General features: G+C 47.1%; 1 protein-coding gene across 1 annotated transcript in view; it reads left to right on the top strand.

Annotated features, from left to right (window-relative positions):
- LOC142571330 (neurotrimin-like) overlaps nucleotides 1-15,197 on the top strand; it is a 420,775-nt gene that overhangs the window by 62,148 nt on the left and 343,430 nt on the right. The gene's annotated exons all lie outside the window — the stretch shown is intronic.

Below are 15,197 nucleotides of genomic sequence, written 5' to 3'. Positions count from 1 at the left end.
GCCTGTTTAAAAAGCCTATATGTTACTATTTTGAAAGTGTTAGTAGCCATAAAGATCTTTTTTTATTTAAACGGCCGTAACAGCAGACTAACGCGATAGCCAACTAATATATATGCTGAGTGCTTGCAGATGTAAACGTAAAAAAAAAATAATCATGCATGCGGGACCTTCCTGTATTACTTGTCATGCAAATGTGAATTAGTTAATTTCCCTTCCCTTTACTAGTAGGACATTCATATACGTTTATTTAGTACTGGTATGAGAGAAGCTGATGGCCGACTTCAATGCCAGGGTAAGCAAGAAGCAGGCCGCAGACAAGTCAGTGGAGAATATGGCATAGGTTCTAGGAACAGCAGGGGAGAGTTATTAGTAGAGTTTGCAGAACGGAATAATATGCGGATAATGAATACCTTCTTCCGCAAGCGGGACAACCGGAAGTGGGCGTGGTAGAGCCCGAATTTTGAGATTAGAAATGAAATAGACTTCATATTCTGCGCTCACCCTGGCATCATACAAGATCTGGACGTGCTCGGCAAGGTGCGCTACAGTCACCATAGGAGGGTAAGAACTCGAATTAGGCTAGACTTGAAGAGGGAACGGAAGAAACTGGTACATAAAAAGCCGATCAATGAGTTAGCGGTAAGAGGGAAAATAGAGGAATTCCGGATCAAGCTACAGAACAGACATTCGGCTTTAACTCAGGAAGAGGACCTTAGTGTTGAAGCAATGAACGATAATCTTATGGTCATCATTAAGGAGTGCGCAATAGAAGACGGTGGTAACTTCCTTAGAGAGAATACCAGTCAGCTATCGCAGGAGACGAAAGATCTGATTAAGAAACACCAATGTATGAAAGCCTCTAACCCTACAGATAGAATAGAACTGGCAGACCTTTCCAAGTTAATCAACAAGCTTAAGACAGCTGACATAAGCAAGTATAATATGGATAGAATTGAACATGCTCTAAGGAACGGAGGAAGCCTAAAAGCAGTGAAGAAGAAACTAGGAATATGTAAGAATCAGATGTATGCGCTAAGAGACAAAGCCGGCAATATCATTACTAATATAGATGAGATAGTTCAAGTGGCTGAGGTGTTCTATAGAGATTTATACAGTGCCAGTGGCACCCACGACGGTAATGGAAGATAGAATAGTCTAGAGGAATTTTACATCACACAAGTCACGCCGGAAGAAGTAAAGCAAGCCTTGAGAGCTATGCAAAGGGGGAAGGCGGCGGGGGAGGATCAGGTAACAGTAGATTTGTTGAAGGATGGTGGGCAGATTGTTCTAGAAACACTGGCCACCCTATATACGCATTGCCTCATGACCTCGAGCGTACTGGAATCTTGGAAGAACGCCAACATAATTTTAGTCCATAAGAAAGGGGACGCCAAAGACTTGAAAAATTATAGACCGATCAGTTTACTGTCAGTGGCCTACAAACTGTTTACTAAGGTAATCGCAAATAGAATCAGGAACACCTTAGACTTCTGTCAAGCAAAGGACCAGGCAGGATTCCCTAAAGGGTGTTGAACAATAGACCATATTCACGCTATCATTCAGGTGATAGAGAAATGTGCGGAATATAACCAACCCTTATATATAGCTTTCATTTATTACGAGAAAGAGTTTGATTCTGTCGAAACCTCAGAAGTCATGGAGGCATTACGGAATCAGGGTGTAGACGAGACGTATGTAAAAATACTGAAAGATATCGATAGCGGCTCCACAAGTACCGTAGTCCTCCATAAAGAAAGCAACAAAATCCCAATAAAGAAAGGCGTCAGGCAGGGAGATACGATCTCTCCAATGCTATTCACAGCGTGTTTAGAGGAGGTATTCAGAGACGTGGATTGGGAAGAATTGGGGCTAAAAGTTAATGGAGAATGCCTTAGTAACTTGCCATTCGCTGATGATACTGCCTTGCATAGTAACTCAGGGGACCAATTGCAATGCATGCTCACTGACCTGGAGAGGCAAAGCAGAAGAGTGGGTCTAAAAATTTATCTGCAGAAAACTAAAGTAATGTTTAACAGTCTCGGAAGAGAACAACAACTTACAATAGGTAGCGAGGCACTTGAAGTGGTAAAGGAATACATCTATTTAGGGCAGGTAGTGACGGCGAATCCGGATCATGAGACGGAAATATTCAGAAGAATAAGAATGGGCTGAGGTGCGTTTGGCAGGCATTCTCAGATTATGAACAGCAGGTTGCCATTATCCCTCAAGAGAAAAGTGTATAATAGCTGTGTCTTACCAGTACTCACCTACGGGGCGGAAACCTGGAGGCTTACGAAAAGGGTTCTACTTAAATTGAGGACGACGCAACGAGCTATGGAAAGAAGAATGATGGGTGTAACGTTAAGGGATAAGGAAAGAGCAGATTGGGGTGAGGGAACAAACGCGAGTTAATGACCTCTTAGTGAAATCAAGAAAAAGAAATGGGCATGGGCAGGACATGTAATCAGGAGGGAAGGTAGCCGATGGTCATTAAAGGTTAGGACTCGATTCCAGGGGAAGGGAAGCGTAGCAGGGGGCGGCAGAAATTGAGGTGGGCGGATGAGAATAAGAAGTTTGCGCAGACAACATAGCCACAATTAGTACATGACCGGGTTAGTTGGAGAAGCATGGGAGAGGCCTTTTCCCTGCAGTGGGCGTAGCCAGGCTGCTGTTGCTGCTGCTGCTGAATGTCTCAGGTGCATGCTTTCTCTTGTGCTAGACTGCTCTCCGTCTCCTTTTCCAACTTATCCGAACGACGGCAGAAGACCACTATTGCTCATAGTCATTGGCTTATTGTATATGATACCCTTCTGTTGAACACAACTTGTCGTAGTGCCCTTTTTAAGCTGATTGAACGGTGTACCAAGTAACATAAAGTGTTTGGTTAAACAGCAGCTTTAAAGCGGGTGACACAGGGCTCAGGAAAGAACCACAGTACTCTGAACACAGGGCGCTGGCCTGTGGTTCTTATGCAGTATCCTTTGTCGCGCTGTTTAAACCTGTTGTTTATAATGCACCAACCAGCAAAAAATAACACGATGTAATGCGTGAGTTGCCAATTGACACGGCAAATAACAGCAGCTTTAGATTTCGGCTTCTTTTATTTGCTTTAACGCTTGTACAACCCCTGGGTGCGAAAATAGATAGTCAAACTCCAGCTCTAGGCTTGAACGGTAAGACCCGTTATCGTCAAAACTGCTAACGGTGTTTGCCAGACAACGGGCGCTTGGTAAAGCTTCCAAGCGCAGAACCAGGCGCGAAAACAGGCCTCTGGGCTTCTTTTAGTCGCTGTTTACATTCCTCGTTAGCATGAAAGCGGAGCAACAAGGCCTTGCATGTCCAGCCGAGGGATTCAGCTTATCGACGTTCGAACAGCAATGGGCACGTTGTATGCACAACATTTTGTTTGTTCTCTATACAATGCACGCCATTTGCTCATAACCTGGCAGGATGGAACCTCGATCGGCCAAAAACTCGTTTACGAGCTCGTTTCCTGCTGCGCACTTCCTGTGTTCGTGCAGCCATTAGGCCAGCGCGCAAAAAGAAACAGGCATCACGCGCGCGGTGGGCCTCGCTTATAGGAGCGGCGGGCGCCTCGTTTCACTCGCGTCATTCCTTTCAATCGTTGCAAAGTTGAAGAACTGTTTGTGTCAGCGGTTTCTGTCGCATCGCCGCACGTGTAACACGAGGTGTGCATTATGCCTGTGCGCGCGTGCACGCGCACAAGTGCGAACGATTACTTAACCATACGATGCGCATGTGTGAATGCATGCACTGCACCCACTTTTCGAGAAGAGACTGATTCCACTACCTGTTTCTACAGCGTCTTCTTTTTTTTTTTTTTCGCGAGTGGCTAGACCACGGACCTCTTTCCTTTTTATTTCTTTATTTTGAGCTTGCGCAACCTGAAGACATTCTTTCTTTCACTTCACTTCCTTATCCTTTGTCATTGTCTCTGTGATCTGCCATCCTATTCTTTCGTCTTTCCTTCTCTTATTAATTTAAAATTTATACTTCTGTATCCCCCTGCATTTAAATTTCTTCAAGACACGAAAATTCCGATGAAACTATTAGCTTTACATAACCTAGCCAGACGTTGGTATTTATATTTCCTTCACTGACCCTTATTCGCACATGTGCATCGACGTTTGCTACTCTTGTGGCCACACAGAGCCAAGGATTGCACATATGTGATCGTGCATAGTCATTGTTCATTTCATGTTCTTGGTTCTTCTATTGTGGTGTATGGCCCCTTAATGTGGCGGTCACTGCGTTTCCTTTTTCTTCTTCTCCTTTTTTTTAATGTTTTCACGAGAAAATTGGGCTTGTGTTCTGGCTTGTAAGCTTGGTTTGTTAACTTGCGCCTTGTCTACCCCGACTAATGAAGAGGAACAGCCTGCACCTCTACGAGGCGCCAACATATCTCTTTACATATTCAATAAAAAAAATCTGCGGTTTGTACGCATGTATTGAAATCTACGTGAAGCGCATACTTAGATACCATACAACTAATTACGATGTGTCCAGTGCAGTGAATATAGAAACATAACACATGATGCAGTATTTGCATTTCGTTCCAAAAATAATTCGGATGCACAAGTCGCGAGCAGCGTTGGCGGATAAAAAAAAAAATATTTGTAGAGCGAATGACAGCGGAACCGGTTCTAAGCGAGTTTATTGCTGAGCGCCTACCCCATCATGAGGACAGATCGCGCCACCACCTGTTACCTCTGGAAAACGTGGTAGTAATTTACCTCATGTGGCCGAAAAGTAAGAGCCCCAAAGATTTTTCAGAACTTTAAGGATGCCATCCGCATTCGCTTTAGGGTGATCCACCAGACTCCGCGCCTAGCCTGTGTGACCCATGGACTTACTCAAGAAGCAACGCTGTTGTACCGCATCCGAACCGACTGCGCGCACACCCCGGCTTGGTTGTTCAAGACTGGACGGTGCGCTTCCCCGCTCTGTGCATTCTGTGGTGATATCGGCGACATCGAACATTTCATTCGGCTGTGCCCACAGTTCGACACAGAAAAGACAACGATGGTCGACAGCCAGCAAAAGAATGGTCTTTCACACAGGACCTTTGAAGGCGTCGTTTTCCCCGGAGGGCCGGCGGTTTTCAGGAAGAGAGTGCAACGACTGCTCAATACCTTCATGCGAGACACGGGGCTCTTCGACACCTGGTGACCCAAATAGTGACACTCACATGACACTCAGGAGGAACGATTGCCGGCTATGTATGCTTCTATCTAAGCATTCAGAGACGAGTGCACATGCTCATAGTCGGCTATAGAAGAAGTAAGCAAACAATGCGTTGTAAGCGGCTTTAACAATGCACACTGAGAAGTGCATTAATTTTGTGCCCAGTTTCGAACCTGAGCCTTGCACTTATAGCTTAACGACGAGGTACGTAATAATACTAAGGGCTTGTGATTATTTGAAGCCTTCAAATAACGAATCGAACAGTTAGCATTCGAAAATTGGCAGATTTTTTTTTTCGAATAGCTCTCGAATAGCTCACGTCGTCGACTGTGCGTGATCGTAAGAAAAACTGAAGCAAGAATGCGAGGGCTTTTTATCTTGTCCACTGGGGATATAACGCACCACAGCAGGCTGCATGGGTCAGAGTGCGAAACAAAGTTTTCTGGCAAACACAATCACTCGCAATAAGGTGATGTTTAGGCATTGTATTCGGCAGTAGGTTAGCTTTTGCACTATTTATAGATGCAGCACCTGTGTCCTAACAAATATTAAAGCGTTTCAATGCAGCATACGTACTTCATAATATAGTAGCACCATCTGCCACGACCATTCAAAACTAGAAAGAAGTGCTTTTTTTTTTATCATCGATGCAGACCGCACGCATTTCTGATTCGGTTGCGAAATTGTACAGGCATGTTAACATGTCAACAGGGCGTCTTCTCCAAACTTTATAGGACAATGCATGACCGCGTATGGTACAAAGAGCCCTGAGTTTGCGAACAAGCTGCTTAATTGTAATTCTGTGGGTGTGCTATTAAGGAACATTTCTTAAACCATTATGAAGGAAAATTATAATAACATTATTCATAGCTTATAACATTTAAGGCATGTATATTTTTCGCAGCATATTGGATAAATGTTCGATATTTCATTTCATTCACTTCTGCTACTATATTAGATTCGTATTCGATTCCTTCTCACATCTCAGAAATTACTATTCGCACACTCTTAAAATACATACATACATACATACATACATACATACATACATACATACATACATACATACATACATACATACATACATACATACATACATACATACATACATACATACATACATACATACATACATACATACATACATACATACATACATACATACATACATACATACATACATACATAAAAGAGGCTACGCGCACTCACACGCGGGGACGCTCCCGCGCACCCAAAAGTCGCAACAACGTCGAACAGAGCGGCCATCGTGGAGGAAATGAAGCCGACGTCGCGCGGCTGCCGGTAATGTTTCGTCGGCGCTCGCGCGCTCGGAGCTTTGGCGCCGTCTGGAACGGGCAGCGAAATTGAAGCGAAGGCGACGACGATGGCAAGGCCGGGATTTATGGCGAACCGCCATTTACTCCTGTCTCACGAAGGCGTCGTCGGCCAGGATTGAGGAATCGGGAGTGCGCCGCCGCTAGTCTCCAGTTTGCCGCTTCGTCCTGCATTGAATAGTGGCCTCTGATATTTTGTTCGTTACGAGGCTCCCCGTGTCACAGCAAAAGCGATGCGCCAGGTGCATGTGCGTACGAGCACGCGTGCCCAAGCCAAGCATATCGAGGCGCCCAGCATCTCCTGTCGCTGACTGCGAGCAGCGTCTGTGCGACAGCTCACTCCTGCGCATGCTCCGAGTTGTTTTTGCGAGCAGTGCTCGTTACGCGCTTCTTTCTTTCGTTCGGAAAGTGGGAGGCTGCTTTGTTCGCCCGATATTTTTGACTCGCATAGGGGTACGGCGCGCGTTGCCTCTTAGTATAGCGTGTGCGATGTTCATCTTCTTTTTATAGCAAAGCTGTCGATGGCTAGGATCGCGGAAAAAATGTGTCCGAGATGTTGACAAAAACAAATCATCACTTGAGCCGATCCTGGCGGCAGTGCTGAAAGGGTCTAAGCTCAATGGCACGTACCCCTGTAAGCTCGGGGTCCTGTAACGCGCCCTTGAACTGCCCTTGCCACACGGGCGACCCAAACAAGTCCCAGGCACAAGCTTAAGAACAGACGTTTTACAGCGAAGCCGTATATGCCTAGGTTTCGATGGAAAATCTGTCCGTGGGCAAAGACGTGTAGAATGGGAAAAAAATTCACCGCCCAAGCACTCAGTACAGATGGTTAACCAGCGAAGCTGTAACGTGCGGCCCCGGTGTTTATCGCTGGCTTAATCCCGACGGGCCATTAAAGTCGTTCTCAATTATTGGTTACGTCATTGTGTTTCCTAATGATGCGGTTATACACACGTTCGACTTCGACGGAGAGAACGACGTCAGTGACGGTATGTCCGCATTCCGCCGTTGTCGCTTGTGTGGGATGTCTCGAGTTCCTTTGGTGGCGTCGTAAGCAGCATTCACGCGGCATTGACGCTTGTGATTCCTCAAAATTAAATTTCTTCAAAATTAAATCTGTCCCTCACGTAAGACAATGAAATTGGAAGCTTTCCGAGCTACTGGAGATCAAAGCCAAAGTTGACGGTCTTGAGGGAATGGTGGACGTTGTGAATGACATTGAAAAATCAGTGCATGAAATATAAAAAAAGTATGATGAAGTACTCACCCAGATGAAGCAGCAAGCACATGACATATCGGGTTTGAAGAAGCGGGCGGGAAAACTTGAGGTGGAAGCCAAAGAACAAGATATAGACAAGCTTAGACAAGACGTTAATGAACTCGATCAGTAGAGTCGAAGGTTAAACATGGAAGTACATGGAATTCATGAGGAAACGAACGATAATCTTCTCGATAAGCTGAACGAACTGGCTAAGCACCTCTCGAGCTTCCACAGCTCCCGGCAGCAGATATCGAAGCCGTTCGCCGACGCTCGAGAAGACAAACCCGCCCCCGCATTGGCGAGCTTTTCGTCCCGCCCAACTAGAGACACTTGGCTCAATAGGAAAAGAGACCTGAGGAAACTAGAATCAAATGTTTACTGCAACGAAGATGTGACTATCCAGAACAAAAAACTGTTTTGGGAAATGAAATCAAAGGTACGTGAAATTAATTATCACTTCGCATGTACCAAAGACGGCAAAATGTTCGTGCGGCGTAACAGTGGAAGATCCGCTCAAAATACGATAAGGTATTTGACTTCGCCTATCGCCGTTACGATGCACTAATTTGTGGCGACATGTCATCAAACATGTGGCCATTATTATGCGACTTCTTTCCGGCACCTCAATGTTTCGCGAGATGGAAGGCAGCTTTCCTTGCTCCATCGTAATGGGCGCAGTTTAACGAATAAAAATAAGTCGATTGATACATTGCTGGACGACCTGAATCATCACTTTGAATTTTTGTATTCCACTGAAACGTTGCTTTCTGATAAATCTGCTAATATGCATTTTCCTGGGTATACATGTGCGTCTGTGTAGCGAAGTGGCAAGCGAGAAGAGGGCGTTGCAATATATGTGGAAAAATAATCTTCAGTTTGAAGTTATATCCGAATAATCACTTGGAGATCGTCACTGTGAAAGCTTACTGATAAAATCCACCAATTCAATGTTACTTGTGCTTTACAGACCTCCTTCTGGTAATGTTAATGACTTCCTTGCATACCTTGAACAAATTTTGCATTACTTGCTATGTATTGGCCTCTCTGTCATTGTTACCAGCAACATTTACATCAGCTTACTCTCAGAGGACACCAATAAGCAACGTCTTATTGACACATTTTTCTCTTCTGGTAGCCAAAGTGTCTTTTATATACCTACTAGGGTGACCAACAAATCTGAAAGTTTGCTTGACCTGTGCTTTGCAAATTGCTCTGTTGCTCGATCAGATGTTGGTGCATTAGCATCAGGAATAAGTGATCATTTCCACATTTTTTATGTTTTTTACGCCATACTGTTCCCATCATAACCGCTTCCAAGACCATTAACCTATATTGAATAGAAAAATATCGGGAGGCAAAATTGCATTCTTTCAGCAGCTTGTTGAGGAAGAGAACTGGAGCGCTGTACTACAAGACACTGACCGTGTCGTGGCATTTGCTATCTTTATAGAAAATGTCAAAGTATTTTATGACTTCACATTTCCTCTTGTTGAACTAAAGAAGCATAATAAGTGCAGAAAACTGTGGATTGACGCCTCCCTTATGAAGCGCATAAGAGAACGTGATAAGCTGTTTGCCTTATTCATAAAAACAACGAACATCCCTTATTTACAGGAATATAAGAAGCCCAAGAATAACCTAAATTCCAATCTAAAGCTCGCTCATGCCATATAGTATTAAAACAAGTGTTCAAATATTTGCAATAATTCATGGAAAAGTTGATGTGTAAAAAGCCTCACGTCGGCAGAAACGACCAATGAAATGTCGGAACTCACGATACAGGGTATGCATTACTCACGTACAGCACTTATAGACAAATTTATTGAACATTCTTCAAAGGCCGGGATATCTGAGAACCCCGACACAAGCAACACTGATTGCACGCCTTACATTACACGTTGTGCTGTTTCGTCCATATTCCTCACTTCCGCTACTGAATTAGAGATTCATGACCACTTGCACTAACTAAATAATAATAGTGATGTGTCATAGACGAAATGAAGCCTCAGCCTATAAAAGCGATTTCTCATGTCATTGTTCGGCCACTCTCACATTTTCACGTTAGTTCTTCGCACCGGAACGGAGTTGATATTAAAAAAATTGCATAATTCTTGTTAGCCAATCAACTAATTAAGTGCAAAATAAGAAGATGTCCAAAGGAGCGCCACATGACGGCAAACCATATGTCGTTGGTTTCATTCAGTTGCGATGAACCTTTCATTTTTTTTGAAATCCTTGGCTCAAGTTAGGCGAAGTACCCTGCGTAAGAATGCCTGTGTGCGTTGGTGCAGAGAAACGCATTTTCATTGGACCACAATACGCAACTATATCATATAAAGCCAACAAACAAAGACGCCTAGGACAGCATAGGGGAAAATATTTGTTCTTGTTAATTTAATTAAAGAAATTATAAATTATCATGTTCGCTTCTTTTCTTTTCAATTTATCATTTCTTGAATTCAACTAATGAGTACAAGTAATTCCCCCAATGCTGTCCTTAGTGTGTTTGTTAAGATATCACTAATAAACAAAGGGCCCCTCTGTGATGATGATATATAGGGTTTTGTGGCGCAAGGGCCAGGGATGGGCCAAAGAGCGCCACCCCTACGTTTCCTTTCTTCCCGTTCAACTGTGTCTTTCGAGTACTTTTGCATCTGTTCGCAAAGCGTCACGACGAACTATTCCATGTTCGCAGTCACTCACTGTGGTTTTAAGTAAACTCACCGTAAATGCCACACTACAAAAAAGAGAGAGAGAAAAAAAGGAAGCTGGCGTAAAAATGCACAAACAAACGTCGTTTTTTTCTGGCTTGAAACCGAACTTTCTGCACGAACTTGCTTCCAGTTTTAATTACCACGTTTGAATCAAAAGCAAAGTTACCTGCGCACTAAGCATTGAAAGGATAGACGTCCTGATATTCTCTCAAACGTGCGTTACGGTTGTGCAGAACGACACGCAGCGGACAACACACGTGGTTGGCAAACGTACCGTCACAGCGCGACCCGCGAGCGGTCCACGAAGATGACAGCGACGGCCGCCATACAAACCCGTGCTCCATCAAAGTCCCCGCCAGCGTGTCTGCACGTGCTGGCCGCAGCACGGGAGTGAGAAAATCGTCGGTCTCGTCGTCACGGTTATGCCTCTCGGCGCGTGCCAACTTGGCAAATGTAACGGCTCGTCCATCCTGTTTCTCAGGTGTGCGAAGAAACAGCAGCGGTGGCCGAAGATTGGGAGGGAAGAATAAAAAGAGCAGGGAAGAGTATCTGGCTTTTGCAGAGAAGTGATACATCCACTGGAAAGGAGGCAGAAAAAGAAACCGCAAACAAACAGCGCGGAAGGAAGAGTGCGCAACACTGGTGGCGTCGCTATACAAATGGGCGCGGAATCCTGCCGCTGTACACGAGCGCACGCACATCGCTGCGCCCCCCCCTCCCCCCCTTAGCAGTGGGCGAGGAATATCCTGCGGTGCGGCGCTGCATCACCAGAAATCGAAGAACGGGCTTCGAGGAAATTAATGGTCCCCGCACCCATCTCTAAAGGAGACCCGCAGTAAATAATGGCTCGAGGTAACAGAAAGTACACTTCTCTGACGGCCGACGCCAGTGGCCCCCGGCGACAGCATTTATTCATTCCCGCTTTCCGCGTTTGTTTGTACTCTTACCTCCGAGCGTTCTACAGTGTCCGTGAAATTTTCCATTTTGGCGCCGTTTTTCCTGGCGTTCTTCTGTGTATCTGTGTGACAGTGTTTCTGTTGTGACATAAATTTCGCGCGCACGCAATGCTATGACAGCCCGTTCGGTTCCGCACAGAAGATAGAAGCGTGTAGTTGGTGGCATTCCTCAACCGCACATGCATGGCGGTCATGACGTGTTTCCGGCTCCCATGATCGCTTTCGGCGACTGCAATGTACAAAAGCATGGTATTCCTGATAGGCTTTGGTTAGTCCGATTAAGTCGCCCCTTTGGTGCGTTTTGGACACTATATATAGGGTCGAAATCGAAACTCGCGGTGCCAAGTGCCACACAATGTCACCCCTGGACGAAGCGTATTTCCCGTTTGTACCTCCAAATCAATGCACTCGTAGGTTGTTGTCGCTAAAACTGTGAAACGTAGAGGACGCTGCCGCTAACTTCAGCAAAACGTTGTTGACCTTCTAGAAATGCGCATTTGCTGTACCGTCGCATGCTCTCGACAACAACTGCGCAGGCGGTAATATATGCAGACGTATTTAGTTATTGTTCTTTACCGAGTGAAAATAGACGGGAACGTGATCAGAACGCAATGCAAATCTTGTGAAGGCTTGCGTGTACTTTCTCCTTCGCACTACGGCACCTTATTCCTTCGTGGTATGTACTCATCCGCGGCGAAGTTGCCTTCTGTCCTCAGCTGCAAGCAGACGACGGCAGCAGACGCGCTGGACGCGCTGCGCCTTTTCACGATAGCCTGGACAGGAGCGTGCTGCGGACGGCAACGAATGAGAAATAGATATATACATCATTTAATATTAGAGCTGTTTCTCCTTTTAAAGCAAAAGCTTTACTGGCCGCGAACTTGCCATTTCGCGTCGCGGTGCTCCGAGGAGGCACATGACGTCACAACGCGCGCCTCGCCGCGGATATTTCTCTCTCTCTTTCTCTCTCGCTCCATAGTCACTACTGTACATGCGCCACTAGTAGCACCTAGCCACAGGTGTTCCGCCGCTGCGCAGCGCCGCGCCTTTCAACCGCCGCCGTTTGGTATGACGTCACACCGCGTTTCCTCGTCATTGTGCTCGCCTCCGCTCGCTTCGCCAGCTGCGTCGCATGCCTGATAAGATGTCGGAGGATTGAAAAGGAGAGCTCGCGCGCGCCGCAACCACAGTTGAGGCGGCAATATGGACGGCGACAATTCTGATAAGCAGAAGGGACGAGACGTTCATTTGAGGGATCTCCAGTCCTATGTGCGCAGGCGCGAGTAAGAGCGGGCGTGAGAGAGAAAATCTGGGGCTTTTGCTCCTTCAATATATGACTCTGCCTAATTACTACGGAGGTGGTTTCTTAAAGCGTGTTGTAGGCGTTTGTCCATAGGCATTCCGGCATTGCGGAGTGGGGTCGAGTTGTTCACCTAGTTTACGCTCCGACGCGGGCTGTCGGCGCGGTAAAATGAGGAAGCAGCAGGCACTCACGCCCGATTTGGCGACCGCTATGTCGGACAGACTGTCTCGCACCTGCTGCGCTCGTGCTAAGTCAGTCGTGGCGGATCATAGCTTTCTCGCACCTTACGGCGATGTACCTTGTTTATAACATCACAGATATTTCTAGTGGATGAGCTTGTGGCTCCTGGAACTCAAATACTTCAAGCACGAATGATGGGTCAAATCAACGTTGCGTTGGTAACATTTGAAGGACTTAAAGTGCCTCGCTACGTGCGTTTCTATGGTGCCGAACTCCGCTGCTACCCCCATCGACCCCGCCAACTGGTTTGCAAGATATGTCTCAAGCTCGGCCATTGGGATGATTACTGTCCTACGCCGCACGTGGTCATTTGCGCGACGTGTGGGACTGACAACCCCACCGCGTCACATCCGTGCAACCCACACTGCAGATCCTGTGACGGGACCCACCCTACAGCGGATCGAAACTGCCCGCGGCGTGCTAGGTAGACACTGAACAAAGCTTGGGTGCGGAAAGCTCTCGAGAAAGAGCAGCGTGAACTCCAACCCTCCAGCGACCTGACCACGACCACAGATACGGCGGAGACCCGAACGTCGCGCGCCCCAACGAAGGAGACCAGAAAAGTCCGGTCGGAAACCCGTTCGAGATCCCGTCGCAAGTTCCGGACCCGCTCCAAGTCTCGGTCCCGATCCCGCGAGACATCGGTGCGCCTCCCAGAGAAGCGCCCTCCTTCCCCATCTTCGCGACAACCCTACAAGAAGGCCCTGCAGACCAACGCCCCAGCCAAGGTGACCCTGGTCCCTTCAGGGGTGCAGCGGGCCCCGGAGAAGACAACAGCAATGGAGGCGCCTCGGGAGGTAGGTCGGGCGAAGGGTACCCCACAGCTCGCTCCGCCCAGTAAATCTCTCCGTACCCCTTCCCCTATTACCAATTCGTTACCAAATCCCGATCCTCTAATAGAAATAGCCCGCCTACGTCGTGACATGGAGCCGCGCTGTGAGCGCCTACAAAAACAAATGGACGCGCTGGTGGCAGACATGAGCACTAGTATGCAGGCGGCTCTGGACAGGATAGAACGCCAAACGGAGGCCCTTCAAATAGGGATTACGGAGCAAGTGAAATCATGTATAGAGTGTACTTTCGCACGCATGCAAGTTCCTGAGCTTAGTGGTAACAACGAAAGCGCGCTTTCCGACCAAGGCTCTCGGCCGCAACCTTCAAATGTGGGCACCCGGCGCCCGCATCCCTATGCACGACCGCCTGCTTCCTCTCGCGATGATGATGGCGCCGCGTAACGCGGAGCAACTAGTGGTGTGGCAGTGGAATTGTAGGGGATTCCGCCGAAAACGAGGTTCCCTACAGCAGTATATCGCCACATCCACGAACCCTCCCGATGTCATCCTCTTACAGGAAGTCAATTGCACCCCTTCTTTATCCGGCTACAGCACGCTCTCGGGTATCTCTCCTATTGTGGGAGCCTTAGTTTCAAAACATGTTACATGTCGCATGCATACCACTAACATTGACATTCCTCACCAAATATTGGAAATAATTACGCAAGGTAAACGCAGCGAGAGTCTGTTTATACTCAATGCATACAGTCCCCCCCGTTCGCGAACGCACTGTTTTCAGCACCTACTAACAGAATTTGGTAGGTTTAGACGGGTTTGTGTGGCGGCCGGCGACTTTAACGCTCCGCATACTGCATGGGGTTACGTTAAATCGCAGGCTAAAGTGACCCGCTTATGGAATGCCATCTGTAACATGAGATACACACTCCTTACCGACACAGAGCACCCCACTCGGATGGGCAACAGCGTATCTCGTGACACCTGCCCTGACCTTACCTTCGTGCGCAATACTGGCCCAGTCGTTGCTCACGGGCCTTTAGAGGAGCACCTTGGTAGTGACCACTACATTGTGGCGACCACCTTGTCATTACGGGGTGCGCGCAGGCCCGAGCGAAATGTGCGTATAACGGATTGGGCGAAATTCAGGGAACGTTGCCAGGACCCACCGGAGCGCCAAGGGTACGAACCCTGGCTTGACTCTCTCGCACAAGATCTAGAGGCCACCACGAGCACACTGCGCACCACAACCGAGACACCAGACATAGACCCGCATTTACTTCATCTTTGTAACGCCGCAGAGGGTTGACACGACGATGGAAACGACAACGCCTCAACCGCAAACTTAGGAAACGTACAGATCAAATTACACGGGAACCTCAGGAGTATGCAG

This window comes from Dermacentor variabilis, chromosome 2 (assembly GCF_050947875.1).
Source record: "Dermacentor variabilis isolate Ectoservices chromosome 2, ASM5094787v1, whole genome shotgun sequence".
Taxonomy (NCBI): Eukaryota; Metazoa; Arthropoda; class Arachnida; order Ixodida; family Ixodidae; genus Dermacentor; species Dermacentor variabilis.
The sequence above is the reverse complement of the archived record's forward strand: the minus strand, read 5'-3'. Positions and strand labels throughout refer to the sequence as shown.